Source organism: Lontra canadensis, unplaced genomic scaffold, assembly GCF_010015895.1.
Source record: "Lontra canadensis isolate GAN:19392208 unplaced genomic scaffold, GSC_riverotter_1.0 scaffold9, whole genome shotgun sequence".
Lineage (NCBI taxonomy): Eukaryota > Metazoa > Chordata > Mammalia > Carnivora > Mustelidae > Lontra > Lontra canadensis.
In genome coordinates, this window is record NW_022631003.1 from 39,834,885 (window position 1) to 39,853,208 (window position 18,324).

Sequence of the window (18,324 nt, forward strand, 5' to 3'; positions counted from 1 at the left end):
ACCTACATAATTGGAACCATCAAAAATTATTCTTCCTTAAATCCCTACAAACTGCATTAACTACTCTTCTTTTTCCACTTCCTTGGAAATTAATTATTATTTAAAATCCATTCAATGTGAGACTACATACAAAGTCACCAGCAAATTGCTTTAATCAACCCAAAGAATGGCATTCATTAAAACAATTAAACAAGGAAAAGAATTCATTCCAATTTATTTGACTTACGTAACAAAATTCACTCTAATCTATTCAATTAAAGTTAAGGAATTTGGGCATGATATAGGACTTGGTTGTGGTTTATATTATTAATAAATGTTATCCAAAAAAGAAAATAAAAGAAAAAAATGTCTGTTTTATAGGGGGGGTGCATACACATACATATACACAGACACAGATACACACTACACATACACACACACACACGTTATTTTCTAGATTTCAAACAGTTCCCTAAGTGGCATTCGATGATCATTTCAAAATATAAATGGACTTTCAAAATGGCACAGATGCCTTGGTCTCTATATCAGAACTCTAGATCAAGTCTGGAAAGCCGTAGATATGAAACACTGAGGCCTTAAGTAAAGAACCCCTTAGGCTCCCAGAAGTGCTTCAATTATACCTTCACTTTAGCTTTAAGAGGCATTCTACACAGCGTCCTTGATGGGGCCAGAGCTGACTCCCCTGGACCTACAGCATTCCTGCTGTTAGAAGAGATGGCCTGGGATTGCTGGGATGTTAACTGATTATTTAGAGGCATTCTTCCTGGAGGCTAAGTTTCATCAGTGAACCCTAAACCAAGTCAAGTTTAAAATCCAAGGACGTTTCACCATTTCGGGAACCTTTTGGAAATCTAATATTCTAGTTCAAAAAATGGAATAAAATATGCTGTTGTCTTGGCAATAAAAGTTAACATGGGATGTCCAGCCAGGGTATTAGAACTGAACATTACAGGAATGAGAATATTCACCTCTACATGGGTGTGGTTAAAATCATATGAAGACTTGATTTACTGCAAACGATTGTGTCCCGCAATGGTAAGACAAGGACACGGATAGAGAAGCATTTATGGTCATTTAAAGCTTAATGCAGTGACAACCATTTAGAAAGCAGGGATAGAGTACTGTAAATGTCAACTGTTTTAGATTCAAGTAAAGCAGTATTAAAACCCAGTACATCAGAAAGGCTGTCTGAAACAGGCAGATTTTGAAAGCTTTACAGTGACAATACTGAAATATATCTGGATCAGTTGTCTCAAAGGTGAGCAGGTTTGCCTGCAAATTCAGCTATCTGTGAGTGAGCCACAACATAAAAAACATACACAGCATCATAAAAAGATCTACCGATTTCCAAAAATCAAAAAATCTAAATGAAGATTATCATTTATTTTGTGTACCATGGAAATTTTAAAACAACAGTGACAACAAAACAAAAAATAAAAATCTTCTTCAGCTTTCAGTAACCTCCACAGATAAGAAATTGGCCTTCTCCGACGTATCTATTATAGTCTGTGGGAAGCTGCATCTATTTTCACTATTAAACTGTTCCAAGATTTGATGGACAGACTACCTAATAATGATTTTGGAGGGCAGAAAAGTAAAGAGAAAATGAAGACAAATTAAAGTTTGACTTGCCAAAATACCAAGAGATATACCTTTATATAAACATCAAATATATATTGCCAATTTTTAAAATTTAGGGTTTTTAACTTTCTTTCTGTTTTGATCTATTAAAAATAAACAATAGCAGTTCTGTTATTGGACTGGCTTTTTAAAAAAATGTAGAGATAAATTTTGGTCACAGTAGCTGTATATCTGATTATGCATAAATAAAATGAAAGAATTTTCTTTCATTAAAATCATAAACTTAGCTTTTTAGGCAGTAAAACTGACTTAACAAATGCAAACTATCATTAATTTTTATACCACAGAAGCTATGAGGCAGAAGAAAAATATCAGATATATTAATAGGTTGAATGCTCGTAAGTGAAAATTTAAAAGTCATGCTCTACTTATTATATTTCTTTTGATTTTTGTAATTAAAAACATTTAGTGTATATAAACACTGGACACAATTTTTTAAAAAAATATTTATGTCTTTGAGACACAAATTCCCACAAAATAAAACATAAAACCTTTATACAACTAAAGTGGATAAGAAACACAGGGCTCAAAATAAAACAATGATGCAAGAACCAAAAATGAGTTCATCTTTTCCTTCATTCTAAACACCTCAGACTACATAACTTTCACAATGGTTGTCCAAGTGTGGCAGATACTTTAGTGGTAAGGATGCAAAAGACAGTTGTACAAGTTCAGCCATTCCTGTTAATAGGTGTCTGTGAGCCAAGCCTAGAGATGTTTCTCCAGGTACAATAAAAAATGTGCTAGAACACACTTTATATAAAATCCCAGCTCTTGATTTCCACTTCCAGCCAAGATCGAGTAATAGTTACCAGATTCATCTCCAACATGAAACCAACTATAAAGGCATGAAAAATGTAGGTGACAACAGTTCTCATGACAATGGATAACAGGCACGAAGGATAGAGAATCCGGAGATTCAGGAAACAAAAGAGGTGAACCCTACAACAACTGTCCAAGTTTAATGCCTCAAAAAAAAAAGTTTCCAGGCTGCAATACAGGGAGGGGAAGCTAGGCAGACTCTGGTGCTTCCTTGAATCGAAAAGATGCAGCTTAGGATTCAGGGATACTAAGTTGGCTAGAGTTGGGGAAGAGTGCCAGGGTGGACAGAGAGAGGACAGAGAGATCTGCAGTCCCTCTTGGGTATTCCACTGAGTGAAATGTGTGAGGAAACTAGTCAAGGCAGGAGAAAGAGCCACAGAAAGAGATTAAAGCAATCAATTTCAGGACCTGTTTGTACCAACCAGAGGGAAAAACCTGGAGCATAAGGAGGAGTAATCAAAAGGGTTTTACCTCAGCAACGGTATAAATTTAGTCCTAGATTCAACACTACCTAGGTACATCTAAAACAGCTTAAAAATCAAGACCTCCACTGCTTCCAGGTAACTGAATAGCATCCCAGAACAAAATTCAGCAGTAAGATAAAATTTATAATGTCTATCACACAATAAAAAATTATCAGGAATGCAAAAAGGCAGGAAAGTACAACTCGTCATAGTAAAGGGATTAATTCATCCAGAGGACATAGCAATCCTAAATATCTACACACCTAATAAGAACTTCAAAATACATGAAACAAAAACTGTTACTACTGCAAAGGGAAATAGAAAAACCCATAATTATACTCAAATATTTCAACAGCTCCTTCTCCATAACTCACAGTATATGTAGGCTGACAATCAGCAAAGACAGAGAAGACTTCCAACAACACAATCAACAGACTTGACTTGACATTTAAATATCACTCTACTGACCAAGAGCAGAGTACAGAATTCTTTCCAACAGTAAAGAATGGTAAATGTCTTGGAATATTTACCAAGACAGATTATATTCTCAGCTCTAAAACCAGTCTCAATTAATTTAAAAGGATTTAAGTCATACAAAGAATGTTCTCCAACCATTATGAAATTAATACAGAAATCAACACCTGGAAGATAATTGGAAAATTCCCTCCCAAGGAAACTAAATACCATACTTCCATGGGTCAAAGAAATAATGGGAAACTAGAAAGTATTTGAACTGATAAACATGAAAACACAGCATACAAAAATTTGTGGAATGGAGCTAAAGCAAAACAGAGGACAATTTATAGCAATGACCTTGGATTCCACTTTACAAAACCAGAAAAAGTGGGACAAATGAAACCCAAAATAAACAACATAAAAGGAACAATAAAGAGCAGAACGGAAATCCATGACATAGATAAAAAAGACAGTTGAGAGGGAAAAAAAAAAAAATCAATGAAACCAAAAGCCAGTTCTTTCAAAATATCAATAAACTTTGAGTCACACTGCAGTAGGCTGAGTAATGGCCCCTCAATAGATATGCACATGTACTAATCCTTGAAACTTGTTAATGTTACCTTACATCACATAAAAGGACTTTGCAGATATAATTAAATTAAGTATTCTGACATGGAAAGATTATCCCAGATTATTTGGGTTTGGCCCTAAATGCAATCATATATATTCCTATGAGGAACGCAAAGGGAGATTCAGGATAGAATAGAAGGCAACGTGACCATGAATGGCAAAGACTGGACCAATGTAGCCATAAACCGAGAAATGCCAGTGCCCACAAGAAGCTGGGAAAAGCAAAAAACTTACTCTCCCCTGAGAGCCTCTGGAGGGAGCATGACTCTGCTAATACCTTGACTTCAACCCAGTGAAAGGAATTTTCAAATGTGTGGCAACCAGACTCAGAATAAACAGTTTTTGAAGCTACCAAGTTTGTAGGATTTTTTACAGCAGCCATAGGAAACCAATACACAGATTGATCAGGGGAAAAAAAAAAAAGGAAAAAAAAAAAAAAAAAAGGAAAAAAGAAAGTTACGAATATCATGAATAAGAAAAATGAAACTGATATAGATTCTACAGATAATTTAAAAAATAATAAAGGAGTATTATGAACAACTTTATGGCATTAAATTCAATATCTTAGATAAAATAGGCAAATTCCCTAAAAGACAGAATCTTCCAAACCTAACTCAAAAAAATAGCCTGAACATACGATGACCTATTAAAAATATTGAGTTTGTAGTTAAAAACTTTCTCCCAAGTCTCAATGGCTTGACAGAGAGCAGAGCAGCAGTTGCCTGTAGAGGGAGTTAGGAAGGGGGCACAACAGAAAGTTTTTGAGGGGTACAGATATATACGTTCACTATTTTGACTGGGGTAAGGGTTTCACAGCATACAAAACTGTCAAAATGTACCAAACTCTAAACCTTAACTATGTGCATTTATTGTATGTAAACTGTGCTTCACCAGAGTGGCTAAAACACACACACACACACACACACACACACACGCACGCACGCACGCACGCACACACCGTTTGCAAATAAAGAAACTCTAGATGTCAATAGGGCTGACATGGTGAAATGGCTGGTCAGGAGAAAAATTCAAATATTCAAAGATTATAACCTTCACTTAAGGGAAGGGCACAAAGGAGTTACTAATTAGAAGCAACAATAATATCTGATGAAACTGGGCTGCTGAAGTCAGGGACAAGATTACCAAGTGAGGTCAGGCAGGCATGCAGGCCCCTTGGAATCTCTGAGGTTTTCCTTGCACTTATGCTTCCCTTTCTTTTTGTTTTATTTATGTATGGATTTTACCATCTACTGAAGAAAACTTAAGAAGAAGTAGAACATATTATGCCTAATGAATTACAAGATGGAAACTGTAGGCGGCTTCCCCACTGCTGGCAGTCTTCACAGACTAAATTCTTTGTTATAAGAAAAGATGCTCTGTGGAGAAAAGCAGGGCCCTCATTGTGAGCAGGATAATCACTGCTCAACTTCAAATATTATCCTCCCTGCTCCCCAATTTGGGGCCGAAAAATGGGCCACAATGAAGCTGAGCAAGGACCCAACAGCACAGTCCTCCAGCCTGTCCTGACCCCACTGGAGGACTCAGTTCTCATGCTCCACAGGCCTTCGGGAAGGAGAGGCATGTCAGCCACAGTGACACCAATAGATTGATGAGGATTTTAAGGCATCTGCTCCAATCTCAATGGGTTTTCTAATATTTCAATAGCTCTTCATGCCTTAGGAACCGATTTCCACCATCAGAAAAGTCCTAAGTAGTCTAGAGCCTTAGGTATGAATGAGTAAATGAAACAGAGAAGAATCAGATGACTTTCCCAAGGTCACACACCAATAAGCGTGTAGTAGAACTCAAGCTACCCACTTATTCATGCCATAAAGACAAGACATTGTATATGCAGAGTTAAGTGGATTCTTCTTTGCATAAAAAAAAAAAATAAGAACTGTGAACAATATAAAAAACCACAAAACATGCACTTTCAAGCTACAGTAAAACATGCCCTGTGCTCATGACTCTAATCCCTCAGACTCTTCTTTTTCTTTTTTAGCATCTCACTTGCCACAGTCCCTAGCCCTAATTCCAGAGTTCCTGGCTTGAGAACATTCACTTCACTCTGCTCTGAAAGTTCACCATACCCATCTCTAGGGAGCTGAGTATCGTTTACAAATAACTAGGAAAATGGACTAAACTTATTTCATTACAAATTCAGTGTGTCTGGGAGCAGATCTTTCCTACTGCTGGGGGAGCCTTTCATCCATCTCCAGCTGGCTCCTAATTACAGTCTCATGACACGCATTTCAAACAGTCCTCTTCCTTGGACTTCCACCGTTCCCTCCTGCCTGTCCGACCAAGTCTTCTGTAGCCCACGTATCATGCCTGAGGCCCCTACTGGAAGCCTTCTCTGCGAGAACAGAAACAACAGGATGCCCTAACTGGGAGGAGCTCCTGATATTGGGAGTCATGTACAGAAATAAAATAAGCTACCACATGGCAGTTCAAGCGCTCTAACAGAGGTACTTTTATGAGAGGTAATCTCATACACTATGATATTCAGGCCTAGGGAGCACCCAGAAAAGGCATGCCCGCTGAGGTACATAGTAAACAGAAGTCATCATTCCTCACTTCAAAGATGCTCTTGACCCTGCGTTACCTGATTTTTTACAGTGAATCAGGATCAGAAATGTGGCCCTTGGCTATTCACTGCCTCTTCCTCCTTTCCATACCCAGTGAGTCGCTGAATTGTAATGAAAATTAATGTACATATGCCTGTCTTCTTTCCACAAAACATCAGAAACTTTTATTTCTGCATTTGCACCCTCTGTGGCTCCCCGGCTCTCTGCTGCCCCACTGGACCCCCAGCCAGCTGGTGAGCGAGACTGCACGGGGCCGCACAGACTGGGGCTGAAACTCCAGCTCCATCTTGGCCCCTGGGAGGTTTTCCAGAGCATCCAGCCCATTAGCCTGTATCTTCTTTCCGGCTAGGTGGGTGTAGTAGCAGCACTTGTCATTAGAAGGATCAGAGGGAACAAACTTCCTGACATACAGCAGGTGTGATGGTTCCTCTGATGTGTCAACCTGCCTGGGTCACAGGCTCACCAGATATTTAGTAAACGTCATTTCTGGGTGTGTCTAGGAGGGTGTTTCTGAGTAAGATGAACACCTGAATCGGCAGACGGAGTGAAGCAGACTGTCCTCCCCAGTGCAGGAGGGAGTCATCCCATCCACTGAGGGTCTGAACAGAACAGAAGGAGGATGAAGAGTTTGCTGTCCCAGCCCACCTGCTTGACCTGAGACACTGGTCTTCCCTGCCCTCAGACTGGTACGTCCACCATCACTCTGCTGGGTGTGCAGCTTGCAGAGGGCAGACTATGCTATCTTCTCGGCACCCACAACCATGTGAGCCCATTCCTCATAATAAACTGATCTCCCTTCATGCCTCCCTCTCTTATACACACACACCCCTATCCTACTGGCCACTTTGTGGAGACCCCCAGGACGAGTACATCCTGTATTCAGTGACAAAGCCTCGTTATATGGTCTCCTCCCGATCAATCCAGCCTCCTCACACTGCGGCCACCCTTCCTGCTAAAGCAGCCACCAATCACTTAGTTCACTTACCTGCTCAAACCCTTCTGGAACTGACCCACCAGGGCCTGTCTGATGAAGGGCACACACCTGCCCCAGCCTATCTTTCTAGATTTCTCTCACAATTCTTCTCCTCTAATATGCTATGCTTCGGCAATCTTTGGGTAACCTGTTTTTACACAAAAAAAGCTTCATATTTTTACGTCTCTATCTCTTACAATGTTCCTCTTCTATGAGGTCACCCCTGTTCCCAAAAGAGGATATTCTGTCATCTGAATCATGCTGTCAGTTTTATACCTCCCTTATGCTCTCATTGCTGGCTAATTTGTTTTGTAGGTGAGGTGGCTGATGTCTCTTCCATACTGAATTAGGTGGGGTGAATGGCGCAGGTTTCATTGCTTTAGCATTTCCTTCCCATTGTACGTAGCCTAGGGTCATGCCAATAAAAGAAATCCAATAAATATTTGTTTAATGAATATGAGGGAAAAGGAGGGCAGGAAGGAGAAAGGAACACCAGAGCAAATGAGGGTTACTGAGAGCTCAAGAATAAAGTGATCTGAATACACTGCAAGTTGCTAAACAATGTTGTGATTAATAATAAACGACCACTCAGATCCTGAGTGTATCTCTGCTGTTTTCCTCTTTAATACGCGGCAGATGAAGTTTGTGATTACAAGCTGGTGCTTGGCACGTGTTCTGTTTGGAAGAATGGACTGCTGCTACTGATAAATTCAGCCCCATGTGGCTCAATCATTCCTTCACAGTCTGGCATTTATGCCAATACATTCTGAAATCCTTCTGAGGCAATCAATGTGCCAAGATGTTGTGCTGGGCTGTTTGTCTACAGATGCGTGCCCGTGAGCTGAGATGGTACATTAAGGCCCGTATGCAATGGCTGTCTTAATCCAGTCATTATTATTCCAGGTTGCTAAAGCAAAGGCTTTTTTCTACTTATAAGGGGAGATGCTGAGAGGGTTTTATGTTGCTAAAATGCTGGGTGTTTTTTTTTTCCCCCAAACCTTGTTTTGTTATTATCTTAATTCTAAAATATTTCTTTCATTAAAGGTATCTACATAAATAATGGCAATCCTAAATCTAGCCCAGCAATTCTCAAAAGAAATCTCTGAACTTTCTGACAGCTATGGGAGAGTGGTGTGATGCTGAGGAAAAAACGAAACAGGAAAAATTACTACTTTAGACAATCTTTCTTGAGCAAAGGGAGACATCCTTTTTTAAAGTAAATGGGCAGTCTTCTTAAACAACTATATTCTTAAGAGTATTAGGTCTTTGGAAAAAGCAATTTTTAAGTGAAAGAATATAAAACTCAATCTAATGGTCTTCTGCAGTATTCCCATAACAAGTCATTATACTTAGTGATACAAAAAGTCTCTCACCTACCCAGTTTATCAGTAGATATTCCCCAGTAAGATACAAGACTATGTATGACTTGCATATGCTAAAGGCTATTACAACCACAAGCAATGCTGAATAGTGCAGAGACCGAGTCTCCACAAATCAAATCAGCTAGATCTGAATCTAGCTCAGCTATGTAGAAGCTGTGCGAACTTGGGCAGGTTCCTTACCCTCTCTGGGCTTCATATGCCTCCTATGTGAGCACATGTACTTCTTGGGTATACTGTGATGACTTAAGGTGGTAATGCATGTGAAATATTGCAATAAAACTCAAATAATGAAGCTATGATTTCATCCATCAGCTCTCAGGTAGAATTTCTCCATAGATGAACTTTCCATAGGAAGTTTTAAGCTGAAAGCTGTCAATAAATCACATGGGCTTTCCTTCTAGCTAAACAGTCTTTAGTTTCAAGATTCCACAAAATAATTCAAAGAGTTCCATTAACATAAAAATAACTGATTTTATACTTATAATTTCTATTTCTTTTATAATTAACATTCCGAAAGATTACTAATAAAACACTAGGTAATAGATCAATAATATCTATGCCACAGGCACCTGTAATAAATGGCAGTTCTATCAAATTTAATGATATAGGCTATCGAACTATTCATACAACCACAGTTAAATCAGAATTATCCCATTCTCTGCCTTCATTTTATTTATTTATTTATTTTATTTATTTATTTATTTGACACAGAGAGAGAGCACAAGCGGCGGGGTGGGGGGTGCGGCAGAGGGAGAAGGAAAAACAGGCTCCCTGACACAATGTGGGGATGGATCCCGGGACCTGGTGATCAGGATCTAAGCCAGAGGCAGACGCTTAACAGACTGAGCCACCCAGGAGACTCTCTGCCTTCATTTTAGACCATATGTAGACTCCCAAGAATTTAAATATTCTTATATCTCTATCATATCAGAACATTTTAAGATATGTGAAGTATAACTCTTGGTGTAAAAAGTGTGTACTCATATAGATATTTAAATTTGACATGACTATTTGAATAACATTCTATTGGTACGTTCCTTTATTAGATTCAGGCATTTAATACATAGGTATCACGGAAAATGAAGATGAAAAATCTAACCTGGATTCATACATTCTCTACTGTTCCGTCTTTTTATGTTTGGTTTTATACATGATAGTTACCATGAATAAAGATAACAAAAAGATAAGAATCAGGCTGAATTAAACAGCTCATAATTTTATGGTAGGGCAGAATATCTAAAAATCACGACTGTCCTGCCACATTCCAGAACCATGATTGCTACAAGCATATGTGGTACCTTGAAATATAACATCTTAAAGAAAAGAGACTGTTTTCTGTTAGCGTGATTTTCAGAAAATCATAATTACCCCCAAACAGCCAAGAACTAGACATAAAAATGAACCAAATATATGAGGCTATAAATATATTCACTAATTCTAAAGTAGTTCTCCTGCCCCACACTCCTCTCTTTGCCCACCCTCCAATTACCCTCACCACCACCACAACCACCACAAAAAGGGGCGGAGGGAATCTTGGTCTCCTACATGTTACAAACTACCAATGTTAGTCATTAATTATAGAATAAGAAATAAAGATGTGCTGTAAAAATAACTTAGTACTAAGTTCTCCAAAACAGGGTAGGATATAGATGGAAGATTGGGTTAATGGAAATGAAGAGTCGATTCAAAATACAGATTTTCCAGCATTTTCATCTTTCACTTATCAAGGTTTCACTCCAAAAATGAGAGACATGTAGGGCAGAATATAAATGCTACTGAAACATGAACAGGACGGTAACTGCATCTTCTGTTGGTTCAGGTATGCTAAGATGTGTGAGATTTAAAATGTCATACTATGGGGCACCTGGGTGGCTCAGTGGGTTAAGCCTCTGCCTTAGGCTCAGGTCATGGTCTCAGGGTCCTGGGATCAAGCCCCGCATGGGGCTCTCTGCTCAGCAGGGAGCCTGCTTCCCCTTCTCTCTCTATCTGCCTCTCTGCATACTTGTGATCTCTGTCAAATAAATAAATAAAATCTTAAAAGAAAAAAAGCCATACTATGTCATGAATACAACAGACAAAGCTTGCAAGGGAGCTCCATAAATGTTTGCTTGCTAAATCCAAAGGGAGTTGGTGTACCTGATTCTGGAGGCCTCAGGGTGGATGACGGATTCTAGAATCTATTTTTACTCACAGCGGCAAACCGAAAGTATCCTACATCGGCATATAAATAACATCTCTCTTAGTGCTGCTCCATACACTGGCTCTCTTGCCAATTAAGGTCTTTCCACCAAAGTTCTGTGTGGGTGCTGAGTTTGCTTTGAGTTAATGAAAAAACACCAGATACTTCTGTAGACCTCACTGGAAAGGCAATCTACATAGCAAGTATGAATAAAAACATGGGTTTCAAAAGGAAGAAAAAAACAAACAAAAAAACTTCATTAGAGAGCTCATTTAGTCTTCTTGTCTTAATCGACAAAATTAAGAATAATATATCCACCAATCACCCCTAACATGTAAAACACAAATGACAAAATATAATCACTGTATTTCCCAAATCAAATATAACTTAAGTGACTTAACTAGTCTTAGTTAACTGGCATGAACAAAGCATCATTTTCCCAAAAAGATGTGCTAGGAACAATACAATACCACAATAAACCCTTTATTTTCTCCTCTCCAAAATATTTTATGGCCTAAAGTGGCTAACCGAATACCCCAAGCTCATGAGATCAATAACTAAAATAAATACTAACAAGGAAATTTATATGCATTAATACAGCTGGTACTTTAGTTTTAATTTTTTTAAAAAAGCTATTGGATTCCCATAAGGAATTGATCATTTTTACTGAAGATAAGTTTTAAGCTTTTCTTTCAAAGGCTCATCTTGTTACTTACAGCAAAATGAAAAGAACAAAATGAGTTAACTTGCAAAGGTGGGAAAGACTGATAAATCTGCGTAAATTCAAATAACTTTCAAAAACTAGTTCTAAATCTGGCTTAGGGTAAAATAATAAAGTAATCTTCAAACTTACCAGACATAAAATATGACTAAGAAATAAATTTTCACAAATATTTCCTTATATGTATATATGTGAGGGACTCAGCTTTCTAAAGGACGTGGTTTAGGTTTACTCATGTATTATAAAAATCAGTTCAGAAATGTCAGTGACTTTTTTACAGAAAAGTGTAATTTTCAGAGTTCTTGGCCTATGACGGTAAATTCCTTCAAGATCACAATTTTAATTTAAGACAAACCTGATATATAGCACTACACCTGAAACACAATTCATCACTCAATAAAATCCTATAAAATACTACAACATCAAAAAGAAAGTAAAGGAAATAAAGTTCTCAATTAATATTTAGGAGTAATTAATATTATTTTATTAACCTTATGCACACAGCATAACCCTGAGCCCCCAGATTTAAATAAAATTTGGACAGGCAAGATCTGCTAGTATAACACAATGCCTATGGGAAACTGGGCTTTCCTGTACGTTATGAGGGTGAGAACACCTTCTGTTTTCTCTTATGCGTATGCACATATGCGTGTATCTACAAAAATATATGTGTACATATGTGCATGTAGAGATACACACAGAGAAATAGAGGTTTTGTAGTTACAATGATCACCATTACAGTAATCTTTTATGACTTGCAGACCTTTACTTCCTGATCCCCTTTTTGACCTCTTCCCCATGTTTACTTGATGAAAACGGGGCATCACTGAAGATATAAGTACATTTATTTCAAATTGCTACAAATATTCTGTTCCTACTTCTATGTTTCCATATAATGCATAGGCACATGCCTACAACTCTAAAAGTTCTGAAAAACTATGGCAGAATTTCAACAGAGAACAGTTGGCAGAGGAAATGGAGAAGTGAGTTCCACATACCCCACTCTAGAAATTGTATGGTAGGAACCAGAAAAAGACTGGTATTCAATTAGCACATGCAGCAGACCGATATTTGCATTCAGTGTCTGCAAGCCTGAGAACAGCACTCCCAACTAATCATCCCCTAAGTGATTTCACTCAATCCATGTTCACAACCAGAGACAAGAGAGCTTTTAATGCTGCTCGTAATGTGTTATCCTACTGCCTATGACGACTGGGCAAAGAGAATTCGAAAGACAGTTCTCCAGATGCCTTGGCTTTTAGATGTCTGTGGGTATCTAACCTTATTTCCTTGGCAGCTTTGTGTTTAATTTGTGATTGTTTTTCATTAGGCAGATTCTTCTAATCTTCTAACATGACACAAACCATAATTTTACTTGATATAGTTTGAGATGCTCTTCTAGATAAATATGGCTCTCTAGGGATGAGGTCAGTTTTTGAAAATCTACATATGGCTGTTTTATTTTGAGGCATGTCTGCAGTTACCATATGGTCAGTGGCAATCCGTGAAGGGAGTCAGGATGTGTCTATTTAAAATACTGACTGAAACTTGAGTTTCTACTTAGAAATGCTTTCATGCATCTACTTTTTCTGAATGCTGAAGCTCAGTCTTTCAAAAATGCAATCTGTCCTCTGTACTGCAAAATTCAAACACAAAATAAAATTTCTTTCTACCTATTTTTGGTTATGCGCATATATATATATATACATATATATATACATATATCAGGCACACTGAGATGTGGAAATGGTTCTAATCCTGCTATTCAACTTGTTCATGGCTTAGACTATCTTCTAGTACGGTACATAATCTTTTGAAGGCACAATTTAAGTAGAAGTGAAGCAAAGTGCAGCTGAATGCTGCTCAGGGATGTCTTAGAACATCCTGTCCTCTGAGGTCCCTTAAAGCATCAAGATTCTATGACTCTGTTGAATGAAACCAATTTAGCAACATTTACGTTAGAAATATATGGCTCTTTGTGTGAAAAATAGCCATGATGTAACTGTTATGTAGGAGTATAAACAAATGCTCTATTTGAGTGAGGTATATAGCTTTTATAAATTATTCCCATTCATTATTCATCAAGTTACTATAAATGTTTTAGGAAAATAGTGAAAGCCATTTTTCCAGCACTTTTCTAAAAAGTACTATTCATAAATATTCTATTTAGGCAGTTGGTATAAAGCTCTTTCACTTTGTTGTTATACATCCATTTGGTCTTTTAATGAAAAAGAAATACATCTGTGTGGGAGTCAAATGGTTGTAAAGGGCCAAGGCAAGCTAAATTATTTCTAATAAGACAAAGAACTGGCATTTTTAAAACCAGAAAATGGCATTTAAATAACCTCAAAAATGTCTGTTCCAAAATGGCATTTTGACCTAACAAGTGATGACCTGACTAGAGTCCCTAACCACACATACCTTCATCTTACTCTGCAAATTACCTCAAACCTTAACCCAGTTCAGAAGCCATCTGATGTAAGTTACTTCTGATATACCTTTGATATAACTTACCTCTTCTAACTCAATGAAGGTAATCCTTTCCTCTCCGAGTGCCCAATTCTATAACCTGTCTTACTCTCTCCTTCCACCCCTGGGATCTTTCAAGCAGTACCTCCACTCCAATTATACAAAACTGCAATTTCATCATCTCTATATTTCTGGAAGAATAGATCTACATCCATTTTCTTGATTTCTGGCATTTTTATGATGTAATAAGCACTCCCACCTCATCCTCCACCACTCTACTAAAACTACTCTCTCAGAATGTCATTGATGAAATTCTAATTGCTAATACCAAAAGTGAGGTAGTCATTCTCTTTACCTCCTCACATTTCATGCTATGGCCAACTCTTGTAAATCTCTCTCATCCCCTGCCTTCACTGATATTATAGAATTTTGTTTCTCCTCTAAAATTTTATTCCATTTCAATGACCTTTGCTGGATCTTTTTCTTCAGTCATCCTTAATGTAACATTATTTAAGATTTTACCCCTTAAATTCTTTTGTAGACAGTCTCTTATACTTCCAAAGTTCTATGTTTTCATTTTAAAAAATGCAACAACAAAAACCATGCACACATGGCTTTTACTTATAACACACAGTTTTCACTTATAATCCTGTCCTCCCTTCTTGATCATCAAAGTGGTGTCCTGATGCTTCAGCAACTAACTGTATAAATCATATCATTGCATCTGTTATCACGGAGGTTATTTTTCACTTCCCACACTGGGTGTCCCCTCTAGGAAGTCTCATGTAAGAAATGTAAATGCCAGCAAAAGTAGTATTATTTCTTCTTCTCCCCTCATGCACAGTGAGAATCATGTAACTGATGGCACTATCTTTGCAGTTATGGCAGACAGAGAGCTCAGAATCAAATATATGACCATTTGTCATTATGTGGGTACACCTCTATGGTTAATAAGATATAGCTACATATCAATTCTCCCCTGGTGTTGATTTCCTCTTCTAATTCTTAATTTCCCACAGCATTATGTATTTTTTTTAATTTTAGTTCCACTTCCTTGAATGTATTTTTGTAAGCTTCCTAAAATAACTTAGGAAATGAGTCAAGATATAACCAACCAAGCAATGCAGAACAACTGTAAGAACTCAACAAATTCAGAATCAAATCATTAAATCACAGTTATACATACAAAAATAAATGTTAGCCCTGCTCTTTTTTGGAAAAGGTATAGAAAAATTCCTTCTAGAAATACAAGCTCATTTTTGGTTTCTCTTCACTCCTTATATCCTACTTTGGGTTGATCAACAAATACGCTTGTCAAATGTCCTCAGATTATCCCCAAGTTCCATCCCATGCTCAGCTTTATCAAACGAATACTCAGCCATAATCATTTCACCCTTTTCTTCACGACATAACTTCAAAGTTTCCCCAGTACTTAAAGACTTATTATGGTGCTCAAAGTAGTATGGTATTGGGTTTCAAATCTAACTCCCACAAGAGCATAGTCATAGTGAGCTTATCACCACTCAGAGAACATATATACTGCCATACTTCTATGCCCTTGTTCAAGTCTGTCATGTTCCTGGAATGTTTAAACCAGTCCCAAATCTCCAAAATCCTACCCATCCCTTGAGGTCCAGCTCAGATAACATCTTAAATCCATGGGTCTTCCCTAATCTGACTCAAATGTCAGAATTATTAGCTTGCTCTATTTTTCAAACTCCTCTTACATCACTTTGATTTGTACAATGACCATTTAAAAAAAAAAAAGATTTTATTTATTTATTTGACAGAGATCACAAGTAGGCAGAGAGGCAAGCAGAGAGAGAGGGGGAGGCAGGCTCCCTGCTGAGCAGAGAGCTCGATCTCAGTCCCTGGGATCATGACCTGAGCTGAAGGCAGAGGCCTAACCCACTAAGCCACCCAGGCACCCCTGTACAATGACCATTTTTATACATTTCTTTATCTACCACTAAGTGTTTAACCTACAGTAAGTGCTCACTAATTATTGAACTGAATCAAAAGATAATTTGGTTTACATAAAATATTTCCTTTCAATGTTTTTCCATCTAATAACATTTATTTAAGGTCTTATATTAACATAAACTTGAAATGTTACCATCTTTGTCACATGGTACAAAAAGTTTATTAACCATACTTATTTCCATCATTTCAGAACTGGCTAAGGTTGTAGTACCAGCATCCCTAGGTGTATGAAAATCCCTATGCCATGTTTTCTTTATGACAGTGAATAAACTAATAGGTGACTCCTCTCATGACCTTCTGACTCACTAAAAATACTATTTGTACTTATAAATGATTATAATTTATATTGGAGTTTGGAGCAAAATACATGCTTACAATGAAAAATGAAAACACAGTATGCATAAAGACTGACTGTGTGATGCCCTACTTCTTAGGAAATTAACTGATAAAATATAGTGAAAAACTTAAGGTATAAAGTAGGCTCTTCACTGGATCTCTTTCATTCACACTTTACTGCTCAAGTGAAATCTGTAAGAATCACATGGTAAAAACACAGGAATAGCATTTATGGCTCAAGTAGAGCAGGGAACATAGCCCACAAAACCCAAAGACCTTCTGCTGGGAAATGTATCTTCCAAGAGCCTGCTGCCCAAGTATGCAGTTTATGCAAATTAAGGTTAATTAACATGACTCATCCATTATATTGCACTTGCTAATGACCTCAGTTCTTCTTTCACTGAGAAAACAGAAGCAATTAGAAGAGAACTAATTCATCTTCTCACCAGAACAGCAGTCTCCCTGTATCTTGACCCATATGCTCTGCCATACCCCCTGGTACAAGGCTAACCGGTCTACTTTTGATCTGAATCCTATCCCTTTGAGCCTCTGGAGGAGAACATGTTCCTGTAATTATCCCTCCCTCTGTCCTGATGTCAGTTTCCCCTATCTACTGGATCCTCCCCATTAGCATACAACCTTGATATAGTAAAATAAAACTGAAAAATCAACTTAAAAACAACACATCACCTTCCACTTCATACCTAATTTTTCTGTTCTCATTTACAGAAAATCTCAAGAATCATCTGTACCTTTTATCTCCACTTTCTTACCTCCTTTTCTCTCCTCAGTCCCATTCTAAGTAGGCTTTCACCTCTACCAACCTATTGAAATTGCTCTTGTAAAGGTTTCTAAGTATCTCCAATTGGCAAATTCAATGGTAAACTTCCTTCCACCCTTCCTTCTTCAAACATTTCGATCGCTACCTTCCAGAAACCATTTTCTCCTGGTTTTACTCCAACATCACTGGATCCTTTATGCTCCTCTATGGATCTCCCAACTTTGAAATGCCTTGGGGACCAGATCTCTCCTTTTCTCTCCATAAATACATTCACCATTGATGTCTTCCAACCCCATGACTCTCACGACATTGCCATGCCAACCTCACCTCTGAATGCCAGTCTCACAAACCCAACTTCTTACTTCACATCTGGACTTCAATATCTAATCTCCATCTCAAATTGTGCTAGCCAAAACAGTACTCTTGAATCCCCAGCAATTCACTTTGGACAAAATAAAAGCTCCAAAAAAATAAAATAAAATAAAATAAAAGCTCCATTTACCCTGCTGCTTAAGCAACCAGAGTCCTCTTTTTCTCTGTTAAATCTATTCACTTAGGCTGCCTTTTCTTTATAGCACTTACAACTACCAGAAGTCGGTTATGTAGTCTACTATTTATCTCCCTCATTAGACTAATTTCTATGTGGCTGAGGTCCTGGACTCTAATGCCTATCCCCAGGACAGTCTGTGCCTTGCATATGTGTTAAAAGAATTCCTCTGCTTCAAAAACTAAAAGTGCTTTTGATTCAAGGCACATTTCCATACCATTCTTTCTGATCTCTTTCAGAATCAGAGGAAAAAGCATGTGCTTTGGAATTAGACGTGCCTGGGTTTCTTATGAGCTCTACTGTCCTACCCCCAACCTGCCAGCAGCGTTATCCTCATTATTGACATCATTTA

The 18,324-nt window shown here is 37.8% G+C and overlaps 1 protein-coding gene across 1 annotated transcript in view; it reads right to left on the reverse strand.

Annotated features, from left to right (window-relative positions):
- Window positions 1-18,324, reverse strand: part of SLC2A13 (solute carrier family 2 member 13) — a 390,143-nt gene that overhangs the window by 214,069 nt on the left and 157,750 nt on the right. The window lies entirely within an intron of this gene.